The sequence below is a fragment of the Marmota monax genome, unplaced genomic scaffold (genome assembly GCF_021218885.2).
Source record: "Marmota monax isolate L192 unplaced genomic scaffold, Marmota_monax_Labrador192_F-V1.1 WCK01_AAM20220418_F8-fsc00011, whole genome shotgun sequence".
Classification (NCBI taxonomy): domain Eukaryota; kingdom Metazoa; phylum Chordata; class Mammalia; order Rodentia; family Sciuridae; genus Marmota; species Marmota monax.
In genome coordinates this window covers 19,981,470-20,000,727 of record NW_026693082.1, presented here as the reverse complement: position 1 = coordinate 20,000,727, position 19,258 = coordinate 19,981,470, and the positions used below count along the sequence as shown (strand labels likewise).

Here is a 19,258-nt window from a genome sequence, read left to right as displayed (position 1 = left end):
CATACTCTTCTGAGAGAGTTACCCATGGGATTAGGCAGCGTGGGAGCTGATTGTTAAAATCGCAAAGGAGAAGATGGCTTAAAACAGTGCAGAGCAGGAAACCTGAGTTTATTCCTGTAGATTCTGATTTACAACCTGGAGCCAGGTGTGTTATGCTCCTCCCAGCTCTTTTTCAGGTAAATTAAACAAGTATTAGAAAACTAGATCATCATATCGTGGTAAAAGCACAAAATTTATAATCATAAGATCTAAGTTTGTCTCTTCCTATTAATGATTAGTCAGGTGACCCCAGGCTGCTTGATTTTTAAAGTCCCTACATATAAGGTGGAGATAATAAAAAGATAATAAAAAGGGAAGCCCCTGAATTTACATGCAGATCTTTGGTGAGAGAAGAGTGACATAATGGGCTTGAATTAGTTTGTGAACTCCTGAGATTTATTTAGATGACAGATTGTAATTTACTTAAAGCTATGTAGGATTCTGTAGGTAATCCAAAAGAACTCTGAGGAGCTTTGGAAAGCCTGAGATTTTATAGAGAATATGAAATATACACATGTGATTTATTAAGGCAGCAGTGCACGGAGGACTCATACCACGAAGCAAAAGAGATGACATGGATAAATGCTCCCATGTTATATTAGTATATCCCTGGGAAAGTCATGTAGGAGACTGAGCTGAGCTGGCCTTGTGGGTGAATAGAATCTGGATGGGAGTCAGGACCAAGGCAAGGAGCCAGCAGAGATCTGTGTATTCTGGCTGTGGTGCACCTGGCATCCCTGGGGCTGAGGTAGTCAGCTCTTTGCTATGCAGTATATGTTGCTTGCTGCTTATCAGAGGCATGGAGCAGGTCCTCTATCTGTGACAGCAATCAGTTTTGGTCACTTGTCCATTAATCAAAAACTTTAAGAGCCTCCTTTGTGCAAGGTGCTTAAGGATATTGAGAAGAAGAAGGTTCTTGAATCTACAACCAGTTGCTTTATAATCCAAGACCTTTCACTGCTACTGATTAATTCTTTGATCCAAAAAGAGACTAAGGAGAGAAAGGGTACAGAGAAGAAAGCAGGAAAACTAGGTTTAACACTGGCATCAAATTCATAAAAAAAGGATGCATTCAAGTAAATCTGCCTTTACCCTGGATTTTGTTGGCACGTGTACTATAATGTAGGACAGCAGTTCTGAAACATTTGGTCTCAGGACTCCTTTAAAAATTATTGAGGATTTCAAAGAGTTTTCATTTCTGTGGGTTTTTTCAGTATCTATTGAATTAGAAATTTAAACAGAACATTTAAAAATAGTTGTTTATCAGTTCATCTAAAATAATAGTGATAAGCCCATTCCATGGTAGCATATTTTTATAAAAATGTTTTAATGTATTTTCTAAAATTAATACAAAGTGGCGCTGTTTTGTAGTTGAAAATCTCTTTAATGTCTGGCTTCATACAAAAAAAAAAAAAAAAAGGACAGCAGATCTGTATAGCTGCTGCTGCTTCAGTTAATTGTGTTATCATACACCAACGTATCTGAAAATCTTCACTCTAGTAAAAGAATGAGGGAGAAAGGCAAATAGCTTCTTATTATTTTGAAAATAGTCTTGACCACCTGGATCAGGGATCTCAGGCACCTGCAGAACACACTTTGAAATGTCACTGATAAGGAGAGAAAAGCCATGGCTGGGGTGTAGCTCAGAGGTAGAGTGCTTGATGAGCATGCATTAGACCCTGGGTTCCATTCCCAGCACCAAAAATAATAAATAAAATAAAAAGTCAGAAAAGACAAATTTGAATCCCTTTTGACTTTATGCAAGCCACTTAATCTCTCTCAGTTTTTCCCTGCAAAATGGAGATTATTTAAAGTTTTTCCTTCAATGATTACTAAGAGGAATATAAATGACAGTTGCCGTAAATGTAGTATTACCTAATAGCTGACAAAGAGAAGACTGTTTCAGCCTTCCTTAATGCCAAATAAAAGTTCTTCTTTCTGTCTAAAAATGCCAGTTGGAGAGAAAATCTCCAACCTCTCTGACTCTTAAGAAAAATAAAACCCCAGCTTGCTGTCATCCTTAGAGCTTAGTTTAAAAATGGCTACCTGGCTTGCCTTCTTTGCACATAGACCTGTATTAATATGAAACCAGTTCATCACCCTGGATAAGGACCTTGCAGAACAAGAGCATCTCCCCAGATGACTAACAATGGACATGGTGACATTGGAATTACCTCTCTGTATATGGTATCAATAGTCAATTGCTAAGAGCACTGGGTCATGAGGGTGTAGTGTCTCATTGCTTTAGAAGTACACATTAGGATCAGAAAAGAAGCACAAAAGAGATTTCTCCTGGGTACTTTCTCTGTGCACACCAGCATAGTATTATGAAAGCTGGGCTTCTTTCATGGGCATTAGGGTTCATGGGAATTTGTGTGAGTGATACTCTATAAGGTTCCATGAAAGATTCTCCAAGATGGGTCTGCTATTGCTTGCTTTATCAGTCTCTTTGGTTTTTTGTGCTACTGAGGGTGGAACCCAGGTTCTTACGCATGCTGGACAAACACTCTGCTGCGGAGCTATACCCTCAGCTTTTCTTATTTATTAATTTTATTTTGAGACAGTGTCTCACTATGTTGACCAGGCTGGCCTTGAATTTGTGATCCTCCTGTCTCAGCCTTCCAATTAGCTAGTATTATAGCAGGCACCATGATGCCCACAAGGTACTTTTGTTTTAAGTAACGGAAACTGATGCTGTTTGATTTGGCAGAAAATGAGCTTGGTATTGAGTACTCCAAGAATTCTGGAGAGGACTGGGCTATATGGACTAACATTCTGGGAGAATGACTGCATGACAGATACAGTGACAGGTGAGGATATTTTGCTCTGTTCCTTGCCCACTGAGCACTAGGGATAACCACAAAAGAAGTGCCTGATGCCATGCCATGCCACCAGAGTCACCTTTGTGCTAGGGGCTCAGTGATGAAATCCCTGTAAATCCGCTGCCTCTGCCATACTGGCACACCATGGGGCAGCTTGCTCATCCTGTTTCTCATTTCTCTTTTTTTCCAATTGCTATACTACCAGAGTGCTGCTGTTGGCTGGGACCTGGCTAGAAACCAATGTCCTACCTATAAGGAGGGTGGGAATTTGGGTTCTGACTCTTGAGAGTTTCCCCAAATATTGAAAGGTTAGTTAAAAGAGCCATAGCTCTTCAAGTGCGGTGGCTGGCGTCCACTTCATTTGGCCTGATTTGTAGCTGCTCTAATTGGATGGGGCAGAAGGTGCTTCTTCCAAAGATGGTGCCCACTAGAATTTCTGGTCTTTGCTATTCCCTCCTATTGGGATCTCCCTATATTTTTTTCTATGAATTCTTTGGTCAACAGATGTTCAAGTATTTAATACTTCAAAATGAGTCAATCTGGAAATACAAACTACCTACCAAGAACTATGAAATCAAATATTTATGGGATCAGCAATGTAACTGAGGTAGGGTGTAAGGTGGTTGGAAGATTGGTGCATGGTAAGCTGGATAATGTCTGACTACAATCAGGTTCAATAAAAAAAAATCACAACACATTGTGTGAGCAAAACAAAATGTATCTGAGGGATAGATTCATTTTTCATTATGTAATTAGCTGGCAGATTTTAGAGATATAAAGAGACTCTTTTGGATTCTCTTTATTTCACATCTCTATGGGCCTCTCACCTTGTCCTTGCTCTTGGGGTCATGTCTTTATCCTGATGAATGGACACTATTTAAACCATAAGGCTCAAGTAGCTTTTTGGTTTGGTTCCTAAGTCCTGAGGTCTTTTCTTGCAGGGTCCTTCTGGGCTTGGTGTCAGATGTGTACCCCTTGAATTCAGAAAATTAAACAAACAAATCCCCCCCCCCCAAAAAAAAAAAGGAACAAAAATAACTGTTGTCACAGAAAGCTAAATTCTTAATCAGACAGTGTCCCTGGACACTACTTAGGGACATAGAACATCCCTAACTAACAATTCCTTTTTCTAACCTGAGCTAAACTTATCTTCCTCTTGTCCTATCTATTCTCTCTTTGAGCTTCTAGGATTCTAGAAGCTTCTTTACAGTTCCTCCATCCATCACTCAAGGTTGGCTCAAAACTTCCAGCTTCCAGCTGAGGGAAACCTGGATAAAGAGCTTTAGTTTTTTTTTTTTTTTGGTGGGGATTGAACCCAGGGCTTTGTGCATTCGAGGCAAGCACTCTACCAACTGAGGTATATCCCTAGCCCAAGCTTTAGGTTTTTATTTCTCTCAAATTGTATTTGCAGCAAGCAGTACTAAAGCCCCTATTGAATGAAATTTCATTTACTCCGTCTTCTACAAACTTCTATATACTTCAAAAACATCAGTTCAGGGATTTGGAGGCAAAAAAAAATTTTTTTTGCAGCATTGGAGAAATATTTTTTGTGGTTTGATTTCTGCTTGTAAATTCTCTGTCTTCCCCGGTATAAGTAGGCCCTTAAGTTTTCAGAAAGATGCATTGACTTCAGGCTAAAAAACTGCTTTGATGGAGAAATTTATCTGGTTGCCATCAAAAGGATAATTTATCGATATTTTTGATGAGCTACAATAGAAAGAGCTCAGTGTTCTCTGAGTGAAGCCGTTTTCTTTGACAGTTAATGAAACCAGATAGAGATATTTAAATCCTTGTTCGAGTTTCTGCTGATAGGTAAAAAGTGGGAAAAACCCATCTTTATTATGACTGTCTGCAAGGTGTCAGACACTTTGCAGGTCTCTACACATGTTGGCAAATTTCATTGCTAAAGGAACTGATGAGGCAGGAATTATTATTCTCATTTTTCAAGATGAAATAAAAGGAGGTTTCAAGATATTCTATTACTTGCTCTAGGTCTTGTAGTTCATAATTGAATGAGTTAGGATTGAAACCTAGGTCTGATATTTTTTCTTTGGTACCTCACGTTTTTAGGACCTTGACATCATAAACTGTAGTTGAGTGTTTTTTTTTTTTAAATAACCCTATTGCCTTTCCATGCCTATTATAAGGCGTTTTCATAGATCTTTTGAAACATGAGATTGATTACTTAGTTTTCTGTTTGTTTTCATTTGAAATCTAATACTTTTAGATTTTTAGGGATTAAGAATGTTTATTTATAAAGAGTTTTGAGACACCTCTGGAAATTATGTGAGCTCTCATATACTTAAACATGGTCCATAGGGATAGAAATGGGAGACAGGAAGAGAAAACAAATAAAATCCCCCAAGTGCAGCACGTTGTCATATTAAGTAATGTGCAGCTTACATATCTAGTTACCTACTTAGCCTCTCTTGTCAGTCTCTAATGGGCATCTCTCTCTCCAACTTCCTTATCCCAGTAGATGGTACATCTAGACACAGCTCAAAAACTTAGGAGTTATCTTTTCTATTATCCTCTCTGAGCAAAAACTCCCCAACATCCTAATAAGTCTCCCTAAGAATCTACAGTAGTCCTACTTATGAAATATATTTTATGTTCAAATCTTTCTCTATTTTCACTGCCGTCTCTTTAATCTAAGCCCTTAAAATGCGTGTCTGACCATGCCCACTGCTCCTACGGCTTCTACTCTTGCCCATGTACCCCTGGCTTAAAACCATCAGGGACCACCACTGTACATAGAATAAGGTCCAAGCTTCTCACCCTGGTTACAGTCCTCAGTGACTGGGCCTGACCTCTCTCTCCTTCCTGACTCCTTCCCTCCCTCCCTCCCTCCCTTACCATGCGACTTTCCTGTTCTTCAACCCTGTAAGCGATCACCTCTCTGGGCACATGGGCCTTGCTATTCGCACTGCCACAAATCTTCTCTCCATGGATCTTCTCATGGCTGCCTCTTTTTTATTATCCAACATCCCCGGGAGTGCCTCTCCTCTGGATCTCTTCCTGACACTCGACCTATGTTGAGCCATTTGCCTCTCTGTGACATGATTTTGCTGATCTGTTTATTGCTTGTTAGCTCTTCATCTCCCTGAATGTGAACTGCATCAAAGGAGGGATCTTTTCTAAGATCGTGTCCTTTCGGCACCCACTGTTTAAAGATTAAACAAGTAACAATAAATGTTGGTGAGGATGCAGGGGAAAAAGTACACTCATACATTGTGGGTGGTACTGAAAATTGGTGCAATCACTGTGGAAAGCAGTATGGAGATTCCTTAGAAAACCTGGAATGGAACTACCATTTTACCCCAGTTATCCCACTCCTCAGCTTATGCCCAAAGGACTTAAAATCAGCATACTGCAGTGACACAGCCACATCAATGTTCATAGCAGCTCAATTCACAATAGCCAAGTTATAGAACCAATCTAGGTGCCCTTCAACAGATGAATGGATAAAAAAAAATGTGGTATATATACACTATGGAATATTACTCAGCCTTAAAAAAAAGAATGAAATTATGGCATTTGCCGGTAAATGTATGGAACTAAAGAACATCATGCTAAGTGAAATAAGACAATCCCCCCAAACCAAAGGCAAATGTTTTCTCTGATATTCAGATGTTAGTTCACAATAAGGAAGAGGGAGATTTGAGAAGAATAGAGGTATTTTGGATTAGGCAGAGGAGAGTAAAGAGAGGGGAGGGGTAGGAAGGATAGAAGAATGAATTGGACATTAATACCCTATGTGCATATATGATATGACCCATGTGATCCTACATCATGTACAATCAGTTATACTCCATTTATGTATGAGGTGGCAGAATACATTCAACTGTCATGTATCACTAATTAGAACAAATTAAAAAAAGATAGTGAAATACATAAACAAGCAAATAAAGAGGACTTTGGGAACACATGCAACATAAAAAGAAGGAAAGAAAACAATTAAGACTGAACAGTAGACTTAGTTATAGGGACAAGGGCAAGAGATTGCCCAAATATAGGTCATTTGGGGGATCAACAAATTCTGACAAATATGGCCTTTATAGAAAACAAAGGTAAAGATATTTAATTTGAGAGCTCTCCACCAACACTATTCTTGCTCTAAAATCCTAGTTAATAACAATTTAAAAAAATTTTACAACTTAGCACTGCCCCAGGGAGGTATACGTAGTGGTGGTAGTAATAATACTCATAAAAATTATATTAGCAGCAAATACTTATATGAAGTTTACTGTGTTCCAGAAACTGTCCTAAGTGCTTTGCACAAACTAGCCCAGTTACTCCTCACAGCAATTCTATGAAATAGCATTATGATTATTTCCATTAGCTGATGAGAAAACAGAGGCACAGAGAAGTCACAAGGTAAGAAGTAGAACTAGAATTTTGAGCCATGTCAGCCTGGCTCTGTAGTCTGTGCTCTTCTCTGACCTGCACTCTCAGCAGTTTAGCCATCAGGGCTCAGGGGTCAAATTCACTCATTTCAGAAGAGATGCTGCTTAATAAGTCACAGTGCTTTGGTCTACTTCTTGGATCTTGAATCAACCGGCTTTGGAGCTCAGAATTCCTGCTGACCCTATGCAATACCTTTATGAGAAGCGGCCTCCTTTGTCTGTGGTTGTGCCACAAAATTTCACAATTACAGCCATGTAGATATTATCCATGTGAAGGCTAGTTATGGTTTCCCACAGGAGAGATACAAAAGTGAATAAGATATGGAACCTAGCTCTCAGGAGCTTGATCTTAAGGAGCAATTATTTTTCACTGTAAGTTTTTAAGGCACAACTCCCAAATTAACTTTTTTTTTTTTTTAGATTACCATTTCCTCCACTATTTTTTTTTACAATACTTGTTTTCTTTCATGAGTCCAGCTAATTGGAACACCATATCTATGTTGATACTGAATATTTTTGTTCAACTTGACCTTCAGAGGATGTCAGGGGTGGAATGGGGGTGGGGTAGGCAACCTTTTAAAATGAATGCAAATGTTTTAGTTCATGTGACTATTACACATCTTCCAGGAGAGGCATCATTCTCCCAATTCTTTGTAACACAGGGAGGATTCTGGTCCATTGGACCTGATGTACAAAGGCTATGTCTAGTGTATGTGTCTGTGTTTTCTAGTAAAATCATAGCTTTATAGCTTTATAGTTCCACTTCTTCTGGAGAGTACTTTTTCTGAAAAGAGGAAAGCAATTTATAATAAAAAAAAATTGCATGCTTTTAGCCCCTTTATCAAATATAAGATAGTTGTAGTTTTGTGGATTGGTTTCTGTGTCCTCTATTCTGTACCATTGGTCCACCCGCCTGTTTTGGTACCAGTACCATGCTGTTTTTGTTACTATTGCTCTGTAGTATAGTTTGAAGTCTGGTATCGCTATACCGCCTGATTCACACTTCCTGCTTAGCATTGTTTTTGCTATTCTGGGTCGTTTATTTTTCCATATGAATTTCATGATTGCTTTCTCTATTTCTACAAGAAATGCCATTGGGATTTTGATTGGCATTGCATCAAACCCACAGAGAACTTTTGGTAATATCGCCATTTTGATGATGTTAGTTCTGCCTATCCATGAACAGGGTACATTTTTCCATCTTCTAAGATCTTCTTCTATTTCTCTCTTTAGGGTTCTGTAGTTTTCATTGTATAAGTCTTTCACCTCTTTTGTTAGGTTGATTCCCAAGTATTTTATTTTTTTTGAAGATATTGTGAATGGAGTGGTTGTCCTCATTTCCATTTCAGAGGATTTGTCGCTGATATACAGGAATGCCTTTGATTTATGCGTGTTGATTTTATATCCTGCCACTTTGCTGAATTCATTTATTAGCTCTAATAGTTTCTTTGTAGACCCTTTTGGGTCTGCTAGGTATAGAATCATGTCATCAGCAAATAGTGATAATTTAAGTTCTTCCTTTCCTATTTTTATGCCTTTAATTTCTTTCGTCTGTCTAATTGCTCTGGCCAGTGTTTCGAGAACTATGTTGAACAGAAGTGGTGAGAGAGGGCATCCCTGTCTTGTTCCAGATTTTAGAGGGAATGCCTTCAATTTTTCTCCATTCAAAATGACGCTAGCCTGAGGCTTAGCATAGATTGCTTTTACAATATTGAGGTATGTTCCTGTTATCCCTAGTTTTTCTAGAGTTTTGAACATAAAGGGATGCTGTACTTTGTCGAATGCTTTTTCCGCATCTATCGAGATGATCATATAGGATAGCATCTTCAACAAATGGTGCTGGGAAAACTGGAAATCCATATGCAACAAAATGAAACTGAATCCCTTTCTCTCACCATGCACAAAAGTTAATTCAAAATGGATCAAGGAGCTTGATATCAAATCAGAGACACGCCGTCTGATAGAAGAAAAAGTTGGCTACGATCTACATACTGTGGGGTCGGGCTCCAAATTCCTCAATAGGACACCCATAGCACAAAAGTTAATAACTAGAATCAACAAATGGGACTTACTCAAACTAAAAAGTTTTTTCTCAGCAAAAGAAACAATAAGAGAGGTAAATAGAGAGCCTACATCCTGGGAACAAATCTTTACTCCTCACACTTCAGATAGAGCCCTAATATCCAGAGTATACAAAGAACTCAAAAAATTAGACAATAAGAGAACAAACAACCCAATCAACAAATGGGCGAAGGACCTGAACAGACACTTCTCAGAGGAGGACATACAATCAATCAACAAGTACATGAAAAAATGCTCACCATCTCTAGCAGTCAGAGAAATGCAAATCAAAACCACCCTAAGATACCATCTCACTCCAGTTAGATTGGCAGCCATTATGAAGTCAAACAACAACAAGTGCTGGCGAGGATGTGGGGAAAAGGGTACACTTGTACATTGCTCGTGGGACTGCAAATTGGTGCAGCCAATTTAGAAAGCAGTATGGAGATTTCTTGGAAAGCTGGGAATGGAGCCACCATTTGACCCAGCTATTCCCCTTCTTGGTCTATTCCCTAAAGACCTAAAAAGAGCATGCTACAGGGACACTGCTACATCGATGTTCATAGCAGCACAATTCACAATAGCAAGACTGTGGAACCAACCTAGATGCCCTTCAATAGATGAATGGATAAAAAAAATGTGGCATTTATACACAATGGAGTATTACTCTGCATTAAAAAATGACAAAATCATAGAATTTACAGGGAAATGGATGGCATTAGAGCAGATTATGCTAAGTGAAGCTAGCCAATCCCTAAAAAACAAATGCCAAATGTCTTCTTTGATATAAGGAGAGTAACTAAGAACAGAGTAGGGTCGAAGAGCATGAGAAGAAGATTAACATTAAACTGGGATGAGAGGTGGGAGGGAAAGGGAGAGAGAAGGGAAATTGCATGGAAATGGAAGGAGACCCTCAGGGTTATACAAAAGTACATACAAGAGGAAGTGAGGGGAAAGGGAAAAATAATACAAGGGGGACAAATGAATGTCAGTAGAGGGGGCAGAGAGAGAAGAGGGGAGGGGAGGGGAGGGGAGGGGGGATAGTAGAGGATAGGAAAGGCAGCAGAACACAACAGACACTAGTATGGCAATATGTAAATCAATGGATGTGTAACTGATGTGATTCTGCAATCTGTATATGGGGTAAAAATGGGAGCTCATAACCCACTTGAATCAAAGTGTGAAATATGATATATCAAGAACTATGTAATGTTTTGAACAGCCAACAATAAAAAATTAAAAAAAAATTGCAATATGAAGAACCAAAAGTTACAGTCAAAGTGTAATGAGCCAGATAGTTTATAAGGAAATGCAGGGAAAAAAGGATGAGGTCCTTGATGAATTGTGTATTCTGGTTAAAACACACATGTGCACTGAAGCACACACCACAGAACACATTCACTTTAACATCCTAGGGAGAAGTCAATTGGCTGGGTTACATACACATGTGTTAACATTAAAGTGCCGATTGGAATAGGTCAGGCAGAAAAACACTTGAACATGGAAAATGGGAATAGAGGTTTCTGAAAAATCACTTCAGATCTCCATTTTGCTGTACAAGGACAAGACGGGTTTAGAGTGACTGGAGAGCAATGCTGTTTGTAGCAATATTCTGGGCCTGTGGGACCATTGTGGATGCAGCTAAATGAGGGGCAAACTTCTTGATAATATATGCACCATTTTTTTAGACCCTGTAATAGTAAAAAGGGAGCTGTTTACTCAACGCTGACCTGCTGAATATTCAAACCTGATGTATTATATAGTAGGTAGAACAATGTGCACTAAAGATGTCCATGTAGAACTCCTGGATCCTGTAAATATGCTGTTCTACACAGTAATGGGGACTTAAGTTGCAGAAGGGAATTAAAGATCCAAATCAGCTGAGCCTAAAATAGTCCCAGAACCCTGGATTACCAGGTGTACCCAATGCAATCACGTTTCTTTAAAAGAGGAAAAGAGGAGCAGGAACATTTCTTCAGAGCGATTCAGTAAGAGAACTCAAGCTGCCCTTGGCAGATGAAGGACAGGCACCAGGAACCAAGGAGTGAGTACATGTGGCCTTCTGAAGGTGGAGGGGCCATCTGACATATCTTCTCTAGAGCCTCCAAGGAAGAGCACAGCCCTGTTAACACCTTGGTGGTGGCCCAGTGAGACCTGGTTTGGACTTTTGGACTCAGAACTGTGAGTAGTAAATTTGTGTTGTTTTTAGCCAAGTATTAAGTTTGTGGTCACCGTTTTGGTACCAGGAAATTAGTGCTCCTTGGCAGACCCACTGGGGCTCTGATACTTGACACTGCTGTGGGGGTGCAGCTCCTGAGATGGTTAGGGCCAGGGGAGCTCTCCAGGCTGGGCCGTTGCATTCTTTCATGTGAGAATTCCCTTAATTTCATGGCCTCATGTTAGTACACGTGCTGTTGCAGAAGTATTCCTAACAAAAACTCTTTAACCAAGGGACAAACTTGATGAGTTTCGATGCCATTCAGATGGATGTAGTACCTTTTAAACCTTTCCATAAGCAAGATAATTGTCCTATAATAGAAAAAGCGTTGCATGCCATATATTTCTTTGTGCTGTTAAAATGCTAGTCACCGTTGTGGCTAAGTGGGGGTGAAATAAGCAGGAGACGTGGAGATGGAAGCTCTGGTTTCTTTCCTTGGCCCTTCCCCATGCAGACTAGGAATGTGATGCACTTCCATGCTCCATATATGTTCTAGAACAACTTTGTCACATTTCTCAAAAAAATACTTTTAACATTTGGATTAAACTGTTGAAACTGCCAATGAATTTTTGGGAAAACTAAAGGTTTTGTAATTCACAATGTTAAAGTATCTCATTTTGAACATTAAAAAATACACAGGTCTTATCTCTTCAATGTTTTTTTTTTTTTTTTTTATAAAGGTACTGATGATTCTTATGTTACCTTGTATCCAATGTTGCAGTCTGTGCCTATCTGAGTTTTTGCTCCTCTGAATAGTGTATTACTTCTGAATTGTTGGGTCAAAGTTGGCCTGCTTGTCTTTTTTCAGAGATTGGGACTCTCATATGCTTAGTGAATGTTTTCCTGTGACTTTGTTCCCCAAGGAGTATAAACTGCCATGGGTGATACTGCACCCCAGGACAAGGGGCTATAGCTCTGGCCTAGACTGTGACCACTCTTCGTTAAGGAGAAGGATGGGCCCTACTGCAGGGATCTCTAGCATTAGAGTGTGGGCTTCACATTCTCCCATTTGCCTATATCTTGCCTGGATGCCTCTGTGGACATCTCCTTAGGTCACTCTAGTTCACAGTCCCCTTGAATTGGCCATATGCAGCAGGAGAAGAAAAGGCTCAGGACAGCTGGTGGCTCTCCTCCCTCTCTGTGCTCCCAGTGGTTCTGGGCAGCACATTGGAACCATCTGGGATCTTTAAAAATACACTTGAGCTGCTTCTCATTCTCTAAATGGCCCATATTCTCTCTTCCAAGGTGTCCTTGTTTTTCTAAATAAATCTATTGGTACCATTTAAAAGAAAATACTGGCACCTGTGTTGATGCCTTAAGGATTCTGATTTTATGAGGGCTAGGCTGAGGGTCAAGCTCCCCAGGTGATTTTGATATGCTCCCGAGATTGAGATCTAGATTTCTAGTCACTTCCTAAAGGCATTCACTGGCTGGAGAAGACGCTGGGCCAACACTACGGTAGCCTCTCTGCTTTTGCTAGGGTCATCAGGCAGGCAGGCAGGCCCTGCCCAGGGCAGTGTGGACACTATTCTGTGGCTCTTAGCCCTCGTCCTCTTTGGATTGTACGTATCTCCCACTGGTGAACCTAATGACCTTATGGTTGCTGAGAGCTCCTTCATAGTTTCTATGCCAACTCTCATTTCCTTTTTACTTTTGGTTTTTACTATGGAGGCAGTTTATAGTCCCAGTGTGCATGCCTTCAGAACAAGACCTAGGAGCTCCCTTTATCTTACAATACTGAAAGACTAAAGGGAAAACCAGCTTGACTAGGCCGGGGGGTAGGGGTGGGGATTCCTGGTCATCAGGACCATGTATGTTCTGCTTTGAACCATTACCAAATAGGAAACGAGAGGATAGGGAACTTAGAGTGCAAAGTCTGAGATGTGATTTATTTATTTATTTTTAGCTAACAAGTTTTATTCCCCACAGAGTAGGAGGATTAGAAGAAGTAAAGTGGAAAAGTACCCAGGAGAGATAGGATTTTAGGAGATGCTCACAGATGTTAGCTAAATTTGAACCCTTTTGGGTTGAACAGGACAGAAACCTTAACTGGTGTTGACAGGAGAACTGATGATGGAAGAATTAAAAACATCCAATAGGCAACATTGCAAATACCAGTCTTGGGTGTTCCTCAGTGTCCTTGAACCACCTGCAGGTGCTTGTTCCCCAGTTAGGATTGTTCATTAAGCTTTGTTAGCACGTAGACTTCTGTTATGTGGCAAGGGAGGCATATTATAGGACTTGTCCAACTTAGTTGATGTTATGCTGGACCACCTAAAAGTTGAAGCTTCTGGAACTTGTTGTCATAGATAGGACTTTGGATCCTTTCTTGGAATAAAACATCATCATCCCAGGTCTGTCCCTGTCTGACTTCAACTTTTTCTAGGCTAAAATTTGCCCTGGGGTTTCTGGATAGTTCTGTATGTGTAAGTCATATGTAATGTGACACATTAATGTATAAGGCATGATGTGGGTAGGCATGCCAAAAGTAGAAGTGCTCGATGGAATGAAGCAGCCTTGATCATTGGAGAAAATGGACATTCGTCTGGCTACCATGGTCTTGTATTTACACCTTGTTCCTAACTGTTATGTTCCTTACCAAACAAAATGAGGAAATCAGAGTTGGCCTGGGCTTAGGACAAACTAAAGAGTAAAGAAAAATAAAAGAATAAAGCAATCTTTTGCTTTGTCTCTGGTTATACACCTACCATGGGAAGATCGAGTGTTCTAGACTCTGGGCTGAGAACAAGATTCAGGCATTACTGAATACTATCTGCCAATACTATCTCATCCCCTTTTGGAGAATACCTAGCTTAAATAATCTTTCTCTATAAAAACTCATTAAAGAGCAAAACATTAATTGCTCAGATTTATAATCAAATTGATACACAATTTAAAAAGAACTTGAAGTAAATCCAAATACTTAGGTACAGTGTTCTATCTTTCCAATGAAACTTAATAAGTCTAATTACTTAACCTTTGTTTTTCCTAACAAAGGCAAGTAGGGGAAAATGAAGAAAATGTTCATTCCATACATTAAAAACTAATGAAATTCAAGAGGCAGAAAACATGGCAGGATTTTGAATAGGGGGAAAATGCTTTTGAAATGGATGTGAGGTTTGATGTCCATATACTTTATGGAATATGGTTCATTTGATTGGATATGAGTCTTGGCTATACCTTCAAGTTTGTGAAAGTGAAGATCAGCAAGTCCTTCTCCAGGTTTCTTCAACTCAGTTACAATATTAGACCAAAAGGCCATTAGTATAATCAGGGATGGTGATTCTTATATACCTTCATGCTGGTATCAGAGTCTTATTAAAAGACTTGTAACTTAGGTTACATTATCTGATTCCATAACAAATACAACTAGCATATAATTTATTGAATATCTTCTGTTAGGCATGATGCTAAGCACTGAGGATACAACTTTGACCCAAACACCTACAAGCCCTGTCTTGTGGAGCTCACAGTTGGGTAGGGGAATTTATGATTCAGTGTGGTAAGTCCTAGGACGAGGACAGTACAAGGTGCTATGAGGAGTGCTAGGATCTCAGCCTGACCATGTGGCTCTAACATTACCACAGACTGGGTAGCTTATACACAGTGGACATTTATTCAAGTTCTGAGGGTTGGAAAGATCCAAGATGGAGGCACCAGTAGATTTGGTATGTGATAAGAGCCAGTTTCCTGATACCATAGATGGTGCATTTTTACTGTATCTTTACATGGTAGAAAGTTCAAGGCAGCCCTCTGGGGCCTTTTACAAGGCTACTAGATCATGAGTGCTCTGCCTTCATGATCTGATCACTTCTCAGAAGCACTACCTCTTAATATATCACATGGATGATTAAGTTGCAGCACACAAATTTGGAGAGACATTCAGACCGCATCGGCCGGGGAGGGGCACTTAACTTGGATTTAGGAACTGATCTAGAAAGCTCTCTAAGAAAGTGATAGTCCAGCGCTCGAATATGAAGAGTTTATTCAGACAAATTGGATAAATGTCCCAGAGGCAAGAAAGCACAGCATATAATAAGAAATGAAAGTAATTCAATATGAGGTAAGGGTGCCCGAGAGAGAGATGAACCCAGAATGGTACACAAAAGCCACATCTTGAAGGCCCTTGCAAGCCATTTAGAGAAATTGTAACTTTATCCTAAGGGCAATGGGCAGTTACTAAATGGTTTTAGGCAGACAGCGGAAATGAGATGAATGGCCGGACCCTGTGGAGGAGGGATTAGGAGGGAAGCAGACCAGTAAGAGGATGCTTCAGTGAAGGAGGTGGGCAGTTACAGGCAGCAGTGGCAGAGGGACAGGGAAGTGGGGGTGGGAGTTTCCTAAGACAGAGAATTGGCAGAACTTTGAGTTTAGAGATACAAGGGAGAAAATGAAGACGATGTGGTGTTTTTTTTTTTTTTTAAGCTTTGTAGAGTGGTACCCTCTAATGGAGCTTAAGAACTCAGTAGGGAAGCAAGTTTTGGAAGGAAGGCAATTCAGCTCTGGACGTGGTGATTTGAAATATTTGTACATCAGAGAAGAGCTGCTTGGTAAATACTTACCTGAGTCTGGAAGAGGAAGATACTAGTGATTCCTTCAGGAATCCTGGGGAAGGAGAGCTTCAGGCAGAAGTGAGTGCTGAGCTGAATGTTGAAGGATGAGTGTTAGCAGTCAGGTCATGAAGAGGGGGAGACACCTGAGAAAGCAGAAGCATGATGGCAAAAGAGACCATAATGCCATCAGGAATAGTGGGTAGAGAAGGAAGATGGAATAATTCCTGCTGAGCCTTGCAGGTCCTGTTTTATGTATGCAGAACCAGGAAGGAGCCAACAAAAGACTTTAGGCAGGAGACCTGATTATGTGTTTTAGGAAATTGGATTGGCACTAGCATGAATGTGAACAGGAAGTGGCAATGAGTCAGACCAGTTAAGAGAATATAGCACTATTTCTTTAAAGAGAGCAAATTTAAAATCGAGGTTGAAGAAGAAGAAAGGAAGAGGAATGAATTCAAGGGATATTGAGGTTGCAGGAATAATATGTACAGGATTAAATATGGGAGGCGAGGAAGATGGCAAGGATTGTTCTCTGGATTCTGGCTTGGCTAATGGTGGACCACTGGGTAAGACAGGCATCCAACTAGGGGATGGCACGGGGTAGGTGTGAGAAAATCAGGACAGATTAGCCATAAACACTGCTTTTTTCACATTTTATGAAAGTCACGAGTCACTAAAACATTAGAATTTGTGTTCCTTAAGGAAACCAGCAATAATAATCATTTTCATCTGCAGTAAAAAAAAATCTTGTGGCATCACGTAACCCCTTTTCATCAATATTAAGGTTCAGGAATGAATTCACTCTTTGCAAAACTACTTTGTCTTTTAAAAGAAATGGCAATACTCAAAATGTTTAAAATTGACAAAATACTATGATGACTTAGTTTTTGAAGGACATCTTTCTTTCCCAAATAATCAGATACAGCTACTTCTCTGCAATAGATTTTTAAATTTGTTCAAGTCCTCAAGATGCTATCGTATGGGCTGATTTCTTGTCATTTCTGAAGCTTTGCCTGAGATAAAAATGGTCAGAAAAGACTTTCCTGAGTACCTTCTATAAATAGGTACCATTGTGGCACTATGTCATTTTCATCCATACCACTTCATCACCTTAAAATTATGTATTGTTTGTCTACCTATTTATTGTCTTTCTCTTCCAGTACATGACTAGGTCCTTGAGGGTGAAAACTCTGCCTGCTTTACTTAGGCATTACATGGCCACATTGAGTCTGGTACATGATCACCATTCTGCAAATACCGGTTAACAATTAGAATAAAGTCAAGATCCCTGTAGTTGGGGCTCTTTTCAGCTAGCATCACCCTGTAGCCATACTAGTTAAATTTTGAACTTCTTCTATTCTCTTAATCAATAGCCACTGATCAGAGCTCTAGAAGTCCCCAGAACCTTACCCATCCTTATATCTACCTTCTTCTGGGAGTCCTTGGAATTTTCCATAATCCACAATTTAAGGCTTGATACCTGGATCAGCAGGCCCTTGCTCTGGGGCCAAGAACTGAATTGTTCAACTTGGTGTCTGTGTTATACATGATTATAAATATTTTGACTATCCTCAATGGAACCTATTATTCTGAATAATTTATGTGCACTAATAGTATTTACACAATAAATCTTTAAAAAATATTTTGACTGTCATCCTTGGTTAGACTTCCAAGCCAGAATCTACTTTTCTTGTTTTATATTTCATTGAAACTTCCATAATAATTAGATTAATATAAGAAAAGATTCCTAATGTGACCGATGAACAAGTTATATTCACATTAAAGTAAAACCATGGCATTAGATATGGTAAGTATGTGGTTGGGTCTGTGTATGGGTTTGATTTAGGTCTGGGGCAAAGGAGAATTTTAGAACGACCACCATCACTTTCTTTTGGATGAAAGACAATGTTTTATTTTCTCCAATGAAAGATAAGCCTTATGGAATAGAAGTCAAACTTCCACTGTGTTAATTTTGCAATATATTAAGAGGAAAGATCCTGAATGAGCCTTTTTCCAAAGCTGAACTTAATTGGATTCCAACTGGGCAGAATGGATAATCAGAATATATTTTATTTGCTTAAGATGAATATTATTGCCACGACTATTTATCAACAAAGAGGTCATTAATAGCCAACAGTGGCTATCCTTGACAGCTTCCATTACTGAAGAAATGAAGTCAGATGGGTTACTATTATTAACATTTGCTAATGGTCTTGCATTGCTGATCCTGAGGCTGGAGTGAAATGGAGCTTCTTACTTGGGCAGGTTGACCACAGGGAAAAGGTGAGGAGGGAAGTAATGAAAAACACAGGGAGGCTGATGAAAAACAAGTGGCTCTCAGGCAGAGTTTCTACAAATGGAATGCAAATTCAGATCTGTATCTTTTAATCACCACACTGAAAAGGTTGATTACTTAACATTAAACACACCAGATGTTTTTGTTGTAGGCAGAGATGGGAAGCTAAGTGGGAAAATAAGAATTTATCCTTTTAAAAGATCCTAGTTAATTTCATAATGACTGGTAGGAAGCTGGAATGATAAATTATAAGCAATCAGGTTTAAAAAGGAATGGAAGAGATAAGCTGAAAGAAGAACCATTAAGGTGAACCAATAAGGTGAAATCCTACTGTGTTAGCATTTATGAAACTTGGAAGCCTGGACTGATTATGAAGGAAGGGATTTATTTATTTTTTCCTTAAGGATTCATTGGTCAGTCACTTCCTTCTCGCTGACATACTTTTAGATTGTTAAAAAAAAATTCTTTCATTATTTTCCAAGTCGTCATTATATTTCTATCACCTTCAAGTTCATGATATAACAAGCACCAACCCAGTACTTATTATTTTCCTGGGCAGAGCCAGCTGTGGGCAAAGAAGTAAACTTGCGTTTGCTATAAAGTTTGAGAGATACTGGAAAGGCCTCTTCCAGCTCAGATTATTTCCCTACCTTCTTGAAATTTTCTCATCACAGACTCATTTCTCTGGATCTATCTGGCATTTTAACTTTTCTGGCTCCCTGTTTAAAAGGCAAACATTTCTGGAAAAGGTAATCACTTACAACCCATTATCTCTTATCAACTAGAATCAGCCTAGATGGAAGTCCTATAGGGACTGAATCATGTGGAATGTCTTGCTTTGGAGAAATTAGCACCTGGAAGAG

General features: G+C 39.5%; 1 protein-coding gene and 1 long non-coding RNA gene across 3 annotated transcripts in view; one reads left to right on the top strand and one right to left on the bottom strand.

The window, feature by feature from the left end:
• The window catches only part of Htr2a (5-hydroxytryptamine receptor 2A), a 61,630-nt gene that overhangs the window by 11,017 nt on the left and 31,355 nt on the right, over positions 1 to 19,258 (bottom strand). The gene's annotated exons all lie outside the window — the stretch shown is intronic.
• Positions 1 to 19,258, top strand: part of LOC124099230 (uncharacterized) — an 86,171-nt gene that overhangs the window by 51,299 nt on the left and 15,614 nt on the right. The gene's annotated exons all lie outside the window — the stretch shown is intronic.